The 11938-nt window shown below is 37.1% G+C and overlaps 1 long non-coding RNA gene across 1 annotated transcript; it reads left to right on the top strand.

Annotated features, from left to right (window-relative positions):
• The first annotated feature begins 447 nt into the window (after positions 1-447).
• Positions 448-11523, top strand: LOC115525754. Its single transcript, XR_003972461.1, has 3 exons — positions 448-461; positions 8494-8496; positions 11440-11523. It is a non-coding gene; the product is annotated as an uncharacterized LOC115525754 (long non-coding RNA).
• Positions 11524-11938: the final 415 nt, after the last annotated feature.

The following is an 11938-nucleotide window of genomic DNA, read 5'->3' as shown; positions in this document are numbered from 1 at the left end:
ATTATTAAATATATTTTCATTAAACAATTTAATTATTTAATTTTATTTAACATATTTTATATAAATTATATTTTACTGGATATAATTTGCATATATTATTAGGATTTTGCATCTATGTTCATGAGTTCAAAAATGATTAGTCTGTAATTTTTTTGGAAATGTCCTTGGTAACTTCATAAGTAAGAAAATATTCCTACTTCCTCTATATTCTGATAGAGTTTGCATAAGATTGATAATACAGTTGACCCTTGAACAATGTGCAGGATAGGGGTACCGAGCCCACGTGCAGTTAGAAATCTGTGCATTACTTCTGACTTTCCAAAAAATTAACCACTAGTAACCTACTGTTGACCCAGATGCCTTACCGGTAACCTAAATAGGTGACTAACACGTATTTTGAATGTTATATGTATTATATGCTATATTCTCACAATAAATTGAGGCAGAGAAAAGAAAATGTTGTGAAGAAAATCATAAGGAAGAGAAAATACACCTCTAATACTGTACTGTAAACAAATGGGCCTGCACAATTCAAACCCATGTGGTTCAAGGGTCAACTGTATTTCTTTCTTGACTATTCCTTAGAATTGACCAGTAAATCCATCCTTTGAAGATGATTTTTAATTAAAATAGCAATCCTTGGGGCGCCTGGGTGGCGCAGTCGGTTAAGCGTCCGACTTCAGCCAGGTCACGATCTCGCGCTCCGTGAGTTCGAGCCCCGCGTCGGGCTCTGGGCTGATGGCTCAGAGCCTGGAGCCTGTTTCCGATTCTGTGTCTCCCTCTCTCTCTGCCCCTCCCCCGTTCATGCTCTGTCTCTCTCTGTCCCAAAAATAAATAAACGTTGAAAAAAAAAATTTAAAAAAAAAATAAATAAAATAAAATAGCAATCCTTAATAGATACAGAGATATTCAGATTTTCTTTTTTTTTTTTTGATGGTACACCGTGTTTTTCAAGAAACTCGTCCGTTTCATCGAAGTTGTTTAAATGCATGCCATAAAGAAATTCACAATATCTCCTTGTTATTGTTTGAATGTTTGTAACATCCCTGGTGGAGTGTTTTCACTCCTGATATTGGTTATTTGTGTCTTACTTCTCTCTCTCTCTTTTTCCCTCTTGATTAATCTTGCTAGGGGTTTACCACTGTTACTAATGCTTGTGACATTCTACTTTTGGCTTGTGGACTTCTCCTATTGTTTGTTTTATTTTTAAACGTATTAAATTTGGACCATTTCAACTATACCCAGTGCGTCTTCCTACTTCTACTTTTGAGTCGCCCTTTATTAGCACCAAAGAATTCATGGCTTTGTTAATATGGAAGTCTTATTCTGTCCCTCCCGGTCCCCATTCTTTCTCGACCACTATCTTCTGCTCCTTCTCACTTTTCAAATTCTCTCCAGCCACAATGGCTTTCTTGCTGCTCCTCAAACACGTCAAATATGCTCCTACCTCAGGACTTTATATTTACTGTTACCTCTGCATATAGCACCCTTTCTCTAGACTGCCCTAAAGTTTTCTCCTGCTCTCTTGTTTCCTTCAAGTTCTTATTAATAAATACTCTCTTCTGACAAATTAGCTGAGAAAGGAAATTAGTGTGTATGAATTGAAGCAATCAGAAAAGGGGTAACTACTCAAAACCTTCAGTAAACACCATATATCATGTTGAAACATTAAATGCTTTCCATTTCAGATTTGGTTTAAGACAAAGATGTTTGCTAAATGACACTAATTCAGTAATTTACTAGAAGTCCTCATAAAGGCAATAAGGCAAGAAAAGATACACAACTTATGAAGATTGAAAGGGAAGATATAAGACTGCCATAACAAATCACATCCTTATGCATGTAGAAAATCCCCCCCAAATCTACAGATAAACCATTAGAATTAAAAACTGAATTTACCGAGGTCACTATATACACATCAATACACATAATTATTTGTACTTCTATAAGCCATCGGAAATAAACTTGAATCTTAAAATAATAAAATAGGAAAAATTAATACAAGAATAAATTTAATGACTGCAATATCTCTACACAGAAAATTATAAAACATTATTGAAACACATTAAACAATAGCTAAATGAGGTATATACTATTCTCATGAATTGAAATACTCAATATTGTAGAGATGTCCCCAAAGTAACCTGTAAATTTATTATAATACTAATAAGACAAAAACAGAGAGGGAGGCAAACCATAAGACACTCTTAAATACAGAGAACAACCCGTGGGTTGTTGGTGGGATGTTGGGTGAGGGGGATAGACTAAATGGGCAAGGGGCATTGAGAAGGGCACTTGTTGGAATGAGCACTGAGTGTTTTATGTAAGTGATAAACCACTAAATTCTATTCATGAAATAATTATTGCACTATATGTTAACTAACTTGTATTTAAATAAAAAAAATGAACAAAAATTTTGCAATACTACATAAGAGAATACGTTCATGACCACGGGCTATGTGAATATTTCTTAAACAGTTTCCTGTTTAAAGCAAAAATAATTAAGGCAAAATTGTCTTTAAATAATTCACTAAAATAAGGATGAATTCTATTCATCAAAATACACTATCAAAAACTGAGGAAACACTCAAATCCACATTATATAAAGAACTAATCAATTAAAAAATGGGCAAAAGATTCGAATAGGCGTTTCACAAAAAAGGATATCCAATAGACTGATAAATAATTAAAAAGTCTTTCAACCTCTGCAGTCATCAGAGAAACAAACTGAAACCCCAATGAAATACCTGTATGTAACTATCAATGTGATTAAAATGAAAAAAATTAAAAATACCAAATATTGATGAGAAAGCAGTTAGAACTCTCACGGACTGCCAGTGGGAGTATAATCTCTGGTACCACTATTTTGGAAACTGTTTAGTGCACCAAAATACAGGCATAGTCTATAACCTGGCAATTCTGACCCTAGGTGTTTATCCAACAGCACTACACATATATATATATGCATATATATATATGCTATATGCTATTCATAGTAGCCAATTACTACTATAGTCACAATAAAATAGCATACAGAAATGAAAATGAAAAAAACTTGCTACATGAAGCAACACAAGCACACTGCACAAACATAATGTTGAGGAAAAGAAATCAGATACAAATGAGTATACATTGTATATCCCAGTTACATTTCTCAAGTACAAGGGAAATTCATTAATGGTATAGAAATCAGGATCACAATTATCTTTGAGAAAAAAAGACATAGTGACTAGAAGTGGGTATGAAGGAGCTGCTGAAATGTAATAGCTCTTGATATCCCATTTCTTGATCTTCATCTGAAGATGTTTTCATTTCATGAAAATTGATGGAACTAACATGATTTGTGTGATTCTCTATAAATGTTATTCGTCAATAAAAATGTTTACTTTCTAGGGGCGCCTGGGTGGCGCAGTCGGTTAAGCGTCCGACTTCAGCCAGGTCACGATCTCGCGGTCCGGGAGTTCGAGCCCCGCGTCGGGCTCTGGGCTGATGGCTCAGAGCCTGGAGCCTGTTTCCGATTCTGTGTCTCCCTCTCTCTCTGCCCCTCCCCCGTTCATGCTCTGTCTCTCTCTGTCCCCAAAATAAATAAGCGTTGAAAAAAAAAAAATTAAAAAAAAATAAAAATAAAAATAAAAAAATAAATGTTATTCGTCAATAAAAATGTTTACTTTCTAAAAATTCACTTATCCATGAGACTTTTCCTAGACTCCGCAGGTAAAATTATACCTTCTACCCATCCATATTCCATGTCCTCCTTCTCTGCTTTATTTTTTCCTTAACATAGGACCCATTCTCATGTATTTGGTTTCACCCAGAAGGAGACTCTAAGACACTGATTCCAGGGTGAGCTGGATGTGATACAAAGTCACAGGCAGGAGGGTGGAAGAGTGAGAGGAAGGGAAAGAAGGCAGCAAAGGATGCTTTGTCAAGCAAGTTCCTCTGTGGAGCAGAGCAACTGGAGCTCAACTGGAAGAAGACTTGGGCAATCTCTGCAGAACACAGCCTTCATAGTTATCCCACCTGACAGCTGAGATTCCTAGGATATTTCACAAGTACATTTCTGTCAGTCATTGGCTGAAGACGGCTCCTGGAACTGTCTGGCCTCCCACATCTCCAGGCAGAGCTGGCTCTAGGGGTGAGCCCTCAGACCAAGAGTTTCAGGGTCTCACAGAGAGGTGTTGGGATGTCTGTACTGAGTGGAGAAGGGCTCCTGGGATGTGGGCTGGACATAATAGGCATTTTACTTGTTTCGTCTTATTTTATGAACCGTATCCACTGTAACTACAATATATGCTCCCAAATGGCAGGAATTAAGGTTCTTCTGGGGTCTGTTTTTGTCTGGCACATGGAATATACTCAATAATATTTATTAACAAGGACTTTTATTTTCTGAATTTATTCATTGACAGCAATATCCTATGTAGCAAACATGAAAGGTTTTCTCTAAGCTACATAATTCACCATCTTTTCTCTTTTGTTGATGTGATTTGCCTTTTTCCTAGAGGTGGAAAATGAGATGTCTGACCTAAGGCATTCTCTAAAGAAACAAAGTAAATCTGTGTGTGTAAATATATATTTTTGTATATGATATATATGTATGAAACAGCTGCAACTTAGTACCATTTACTCTTCCAGGTGTTTCTAAATTATTTTTTAAAACTAATTTATTCTGAGAGAGAGAGAGAGAGAGAGAGAGAGAGAGAGAATGCATGCATGTGCAAGCAGGGGACGCACAGAAAGGGAGAGAGAGAGAGTGTCCCCAGCAGGCTTTGCACTGTCAGCACAGAGTCCCATACGGAGTTCGATCTCACAAACTGTTTAGATCATGACTTGAGCCAAAATCAAGGGTTGGATGCCCAACCAACTGAACCACCCAGGTGCCCTATAACTTACTTGATTTGCATCTTTACATGGATTTTTTTTCCATGGTGTTCAGGGTAACCTTTTATTTTTAACAATAACAATAGCATTAATAGTCACAATAAATGTGACACTTCTAATACTATGCAAAGCATTTATTTTAAGTGCTTTTAGATATATCTTTAAGTACACTGTGACTTTAAATAATTTGTTTGTCAATAAATTATTAAAATTTATGAATACTGACCTATATTCAACCCTAATATCTTAAATAATTTAACCAGTTCTAAGTGCTACCTTCAACTCTTGAAATTTTGTTTTCTCAAGTCATTCCCTCTTATATTCTCCTTCTCTGGAGGACATCTCCTTGTCATTCATAAGTAGACATACTTGTTGGAAAGACCACAAGTGATCTTTTTAATAAATAAAGATCATTAAAATTAAAGGCTTCTGACTTTTTAAAAAATCATCTTTTTCTCCCAGATTTTGACCTCTTTCCATCTTTCATTTCTCCCAGATAGCCGCTGCTTTTTGGCCTCTTCTGAACCTGGACTCTATCCTTGTGTAACTTTGATATGCCATACAAAATCACCCTTTTCTTTTGCCTCTGTTTCTATAATCTGATTAAAACTCTGGGATTTTCTAAGAAATTGTATTAATGACCATCCATAATATCAACCTCTCCATTGGTTGTAGCATGGATTCATTTCTTTTTCCTTTCATCATTCTTGGTTTGCTGACTGAATACAAACTCTTTAGTTGCAAATGGTTCTCTATAGAAAAAAAGAAAATCAGGATTTGTTGAAGTAGGTGGGTGGAGGTGATATGATGTGTGGCATGTGATATGGCTTTTAAAAGAATAAAGTGAAGTGCCTGAGCATCTCTGTGGGTTGAGGGTCGGACTCTTGATTTCAGCTTGAGTCATGATCCCAGGGTCATGCAGTCAAGCCCTACATTGGGCTCTGCACTGAGCATGGAGCCTGCTTGGGATTTCCTCTCCCTCACCCTCCACCCCTCTCCCCCCCACCTTGCGTGCTCTCTCTCTCTTGCTCCCAAATAAGAAATAACGAGCAAAAGGAAGGAAAGAAGGAGGGAAGGAAGCCAGGAAGGCAGGAAGGCAGGCAGGAAGGAAGAAAGGAAGGAAGGAAGGAAGGAAGGAAGGAAGGAAGGAAGGCAGGCAGTCAGGAAGGAAGGAAGGCAGGGAGGAAGGGAGGAAGGAAGGAAGGAAGGAAGGAAGGCAGGAAGGCAGGAAGGCAGGAAGGCAGGAAGGCAGGAAGGAAGGAAGGAAGGAAGGAAGGAAGGAAGGAAAGAAGGAGGGAAGGAAGGCAGGAAGGCAGGCAGGAAGGCAGGCAGGAAGGCAGGCAGGAAGGAAGGCAGGAAGGAAGGAAGGCAGGAAGGAAGGAAGGAAAGAAGGAAGGAAGGAAGGAAGGAAGGAAGGAAGGAAGGAAGGAAGGAAGGGCCCATCAGTGTCATTCAGAAAGCAAACATTTTTATTCAATTTTTTTTTTATTTTTTAAGTGTATTTATTTTTTGAGAAAGAGAGAGAGAGAGAGAGGGAATCCCAAGCAGGATCTGCACTGTCTGTGCAGAGCCCGATGCAGGGCTTGAACCCACCCCATGAGAAGATGACCTGAGCCAAACTCAAAAGTTGGATGCTTAACCAACAGGCCCACCCAGGCACCCCAAGTCAGCAAAGGTTTTTAAATGCTGACTATGTATCAGGCACTGAACTAAGTGTTGGGAATACAAAGTTAAATAAGACATGTTCCTATCCTCAAATAAATTACAGTCTAATGAAGGTTGAAATAAGCACATGAGTGATTATATTTTACTTTGGTCAATTCTATGAGGATGGTATACAGAAGGTGCTATAGTCTCAGCAAGGGATAAGGAAGTAAGATGGGAATGGTTAGGAAAGAATAGAAGAGGAATAAGGGAAGAACAAAGAGATCTCAGACAGAGAGAGCATGTCTCAAAAGCCCAGAAGGGTGGTAAAGTCTTGGAAGATGCAGCAGCATGTAGGAATGAGATGATAATTTTATGTCCTAAAATAGGAGTATGACTTTATTCTAAAACGTCGTGCTGAAGGATGTTAAGCATGAAATTATTTATATTTTAGAAAATTATTTTGATATATGATAAAGATGGATTGAAGGAGGGCCAGACTGAAAAAGAAAGACTAATTGAAAGATCCAGGTGAGAATAATATAAGCACTTATTCCTTGGCTGTAGTGAGCTAATTAATTCTAAAATACTCCTAGATTTCTCCTTTGGGTAACTGGGTTGAGGACGGTTCCATTTGCTAAGGTGGGAAATATAATAAGAGGTTAGAAATTGGAGGTGGGGATGATGTTTTAGACACGATGAACTTGGAATACTTGTAAGACAGCTTAAGTGAAAGAGTTCAAGAGGTGATTGAGTAGAAGACTTGGAATTCACAAAAGAAATCTTGACTAAAAATATAGGTTTCTGGAATCATCAACATATTATGCAGTAGTTGATGCCATGGATGTTGATTATGTCACTCAGAAGAGTGTGAAAAGTAGAAGAGTAGAAAAGTAGCAGAGTAGAAAATCAGGGGGGCCCCAAAGAGTTTCTGTTGCTAAGGCTTGAGCCAGGGAAAGAGGTGCCTCAAAGGAGACTGCAAAGGGGCACCCACAGATGTGAGAGAAATCTAAGGAATTCTTCCATTATGGAGAGAGTGGGGGAAACAGTCAATCCTCAAATATTGCACAGGGCAAAAATTAGATCTGACTTTCAAACAAAATGTTGACTCAAGATTGGGAGACTCAACAGCATTCCAGACTTCTGGGAAGAGAAAAGGGTGGTGAAAAGAAGCAACGGAAGAAAAAGTAGGAAATGGGAAAAAAACAGGACCGACGTGTTAAATAACGATACTATGAAAACAACACAGTAGTTTATACTTGATCATTTGGTAAATGGGCTAAAAGCCTACAATTGTTTTCATGCTAGAACTCAGGGCTCTCAGCGGCTTTTTTTGGCCCCTGTCCTTCATCTTTTAGGCAGGTCAAGTATTAGCATATCTATTTATGGATGTGCTAACTGAGGCTCACAGAATGATTTGTCGGATTCTCACTTAAATATGAAAAATTACTCCCACCAGAACATCACAACTGTGCTTTTTCTTGTCCTTTTACCTTTCCTATCAGAAAATATTGTTTACTAGTAATGGGTTTGTGAGTCTATGCTATCTTGCTTATTAAATTTCATATCTATTTTTTGATGCAAGTGTTATTTCTGAACTTAGGAAAATTTTGAATGAAAATAGTCATATGTGACAAGGGTCATAAATGAATTGTCAGGTATATCAATTCTAGACTATATTACAGACTAAGTTTTGTTGCATTAAAGTAGCTTTCAAGGCTTAAAAACAATCATCAGAAACCTCTTTTAGGGGCGCCTGGGTGGCTCAGTCAGTTAAATGTCTGACTCTGGATTTCTGTTCAGGTCATGATCTCAGGGCTCCGTGAAGTTGGGCTCTGCACTCACAACTCAGAGCCTGCCTGGGATTCTCTCTCTCTCTCTCTGTCTCCTCTCTCTGCCCGTCCCCCCACTCACTCACTCAAAATAAGTAAACAAAAACAAACAGAAACCTCTTTTAAAATTAATGAGTAAGTATGATACAATATATAAAACAGTGGTCCTAATATATTAAACAGTGATATTACATTAATACAAATTTATTTTACAATTTAATTTACAAAATGTATTTTTGTCTTGTAATTTTACAGGTCACTTAATTAAGCTGTTTCAATAAATACAAACAATTCAAAACTGGGATTATGCCAGCAAGTTGAAGATGAGTCTGAAATTAATGCCTGCCATGACTTTTCTTTATTCAGCTTAGAGAAAGTCCATATTCACATAAACAAGTATTCTTGCTCTTTTAAAATAATTCACCTTATGGGGCACAGGGTGGTTCAGTCAGTTGAGCATCAGACTCTTGATTTCGGCTCAGGTCATGATCCTAGGGTCATGGGATCAAGCAATCCACATTCAGCGTGGAGCCTGTTTGAGATTTTCTCCCCCTCTCTCTCTCTCTGTCTCCCTCCCTCCCTCTGCTGCCCCTCTTCCCTGTGGTGCCTCTCTCTCTTCTCTCTCTCTCTCTGTCTCAAAAAAAATAAAAAATAAAAAACTCACCTTGCATGATCACAGTACCCACTAGCTATATAATAGTAGCAAAAGAAGGTTTATCCTGAGGACTGCACAAAAATTAATTAACTTAGAAGCACAAGATAACAAGCTAGTTGGTTCCAATGTTAAAATTTGTTATATAATACATTTTTAAATGCATGTTGGTTTTATTCCTGATTAAAATGTAGAGGAAAATAAAATTTATAGTGAATTTCTATCAGATTGCTGAAGTACATAATCTTTCGTGGAAAATACTTTGATATTACAAGGTCTAATAAACTTGGTATAAAGCAGCATTTTTCAAAGTAGAAATATTATTATAAGACCCTTTTCATTTTTTAATAAACTTTTTATTGTAGAATAGTTTTTAGATTTACATTCAAATTGAGAAACTAATACAGAGAGTTCCCATATACCCTACAGCCAATTTTACCTATTGTTAACATCTTACCTTAGGACGGCACATATGCCACAATTAATGAACCAATACTGATACATTATTATCAAAGTCCATACTTTATTCAGATTGTGTCAGTTTTTCTCTAATGCCCCTTTCCTGTTCCAAGATTCCACCCAGAATACTTCATTACATTTAGTTGTCATGTCTCCTCAGGTTCTTCCTGCTTGTGACAATTTCTCAATTTTCTTATTTTGATGACCTTGACAGTTTAAAGGAGTATTGATAGGGTGTTTTGTAGAATTTCACTCAGTTCGGATTTTTCAGGTGTTTTCTCATGATTACACTAGGGTTATGGGTTTTCAGGAGGAAGATCACAAAGGTCAAGTGCCATTCTCATCACATTGTACAATCAACATGACTTATCACTGTTGACATTTACCTTGACCACCTGGCCAAGATACTGTTTGTCAGGTTTTCCCCTATAAAGTTACTCTTTTTCTTCCCCTTTCCACACTGCCCTCTTTGGAAGGAAGTCAGATGGGCAGCCCATACTTAAGGACTGATGAGTCATATTCCAACTCCTTAAGAGCAGAATATCTGCATAAATGATTTAGAATTATACCAATAAGATATTTGTCTCTTCATCTCCATTTATTTTACTCAATTACTTATTTATAAGTATGGCACCATGGTATATATTTTATATGTTATGTTATAATCCAATACTACTTTATTTTGTATCTCAAATTGTTTCAGAATTTGAACTCTTTCAGTTGATTCCTGTGTCTTTTGAAATGTGCTTGACATTTCATCTTGGACACTTTATTTTCTTGCACTATAAGATAGCCCAACATCATCTTGTACATTTCCTACCCTAGTCCTATAATCAGTCACTTTTCCAAAGATGCCCTTGTTCTTTTTATTGGAGAATGGCATTAGAAACCAAAATCTGGTTGCCAAGTGGGTTCATTGCTTCCAAGGTATCATTGCCTCTAGGCCCTCACTGTAGACAGAGCAAAAATATATATTTCTATATTCTATATGTAACCACTTGTATCTACATTAACCTAAACATGCATTCATACTGATGTCTCCAACTCTAATCCATTACGACATGGGTCACTCAAGCCTCTTCCTTTGTTTATCCATAACCTGCCCATTATAACAGTAAGCAGTGTGATTCCTTCAATCTGTTATCCATTTAGTTAACTGTTCAAATCTCATATACATATATAGGGGTTTCAGAATTATTAATCCATATACCTGTAGGCAGCAGCTTTATCAACCAGATTACATTACATATGTGTAGTTCTTTTGTCTTTAGCCTGAGAGATTCCACCCATTTCCAAAGTTATTTAGATCAGCACCTTCTCCCCCATACTCTTCAGTGAGCGTGTTTCATACACTTGCAATACAGTTAGACAATTTTGCCACATTTTATATTCCATTTTGGGATTCCCAGATATCCTAAAAGACTTTTTAAATTTTGCATATATTCTCACTTTTTTACTACAAGTTCTATGGGTCTACAGTATCATAGAGGAGAGTTTCACCACCCTACAAAAATACTTTGTGCTTCACATATTCAACCCCCTCCCCTTCCCCCACAGAACTCTTGGCAACCACTGATCTGTTTACCATCTCAATAGTTTTGCCTTTTTCAGATGGTCATAAGTGGAATCATACATGTAGCCTTTTCAGACTAACTTCTTTCACTGAGAATAGTCATTTAAGATTTGCCCATGGCTTTTCAGAGCTTGGAAGCTTGGAAACTCTTTCGTGTGTGTGTGTGTGTGTGTGTGTGTGTGTGTGTGTGTGTTTGCTATTGGATAGTTTCTGTTGTATGGATGTATTACGGCTTGTTTATCCAATCACCTTTTAAAGACATCTTGCTTACTTCCAGTTTGCAGTGATTATGAATAAAACCACTATAACCATTCATATGCAGGGTTTTAAGTTTCCAAATGAGTTAAGTATATACCTAGGACTATGATTGCTGGATCATATGGTAAACCAACGTTTAGCTTTGTAAGAAACTGCCAAACTGTGTTCCAAAGTGGCTGTACCATTTTGCATTCCTACCAGGAATAAATGAGACTTCCTGTTGATTCAAATCATTGCCAGCAATTAGTATTGCCAGATTTTTGGATCTTAGCCCTTCTAGTAGGTGGGCAGTGATATCTCATTGTTGTTTTAATTTGCAATATCCCAATAACAAATAAATTTGACCATTTTTTCTTATGTTTGTTTGATACCTGTATATCTTCTTCGGTGCAGTGTCCATATCTTTTGCCCATTTTTTAATTGGTCTGTGCCCTTTTCACTTTAAAATCAATCCTCATAATTCAAGCATTTGGTAAAGTTTTCCACCAAATAACACTGCATGACCTTTTTTCATTCTTTAATTTAGGGGAATTGTTCTCAAGTTTATTTTAGTTGGTCATTACTTTCTTATTTTGTGAGCTTAGCAAATACTGTAAGCTAAGAATGTTTTGTTTGTGGCAAAAATAACGGTTCCGGGGG

This window comes from Lynx canadensis, chromosome A1, assembly GCF_007474595.2.
Source record: "Lynx canadensis isolate LIC74 chromosome A1, mLynCan4.pri.v2, whole genome shotgun sequence".
NCBI lineage: Eukaryota > Metazoa > Chordata > Mammalia > Carnivora > Felidae > Lynx > Lynx canadensis.
Note: the sequence above shows the minus strand (reverse complement) of the source record. Positions and strands in the feature narration are given on the sequence as shown.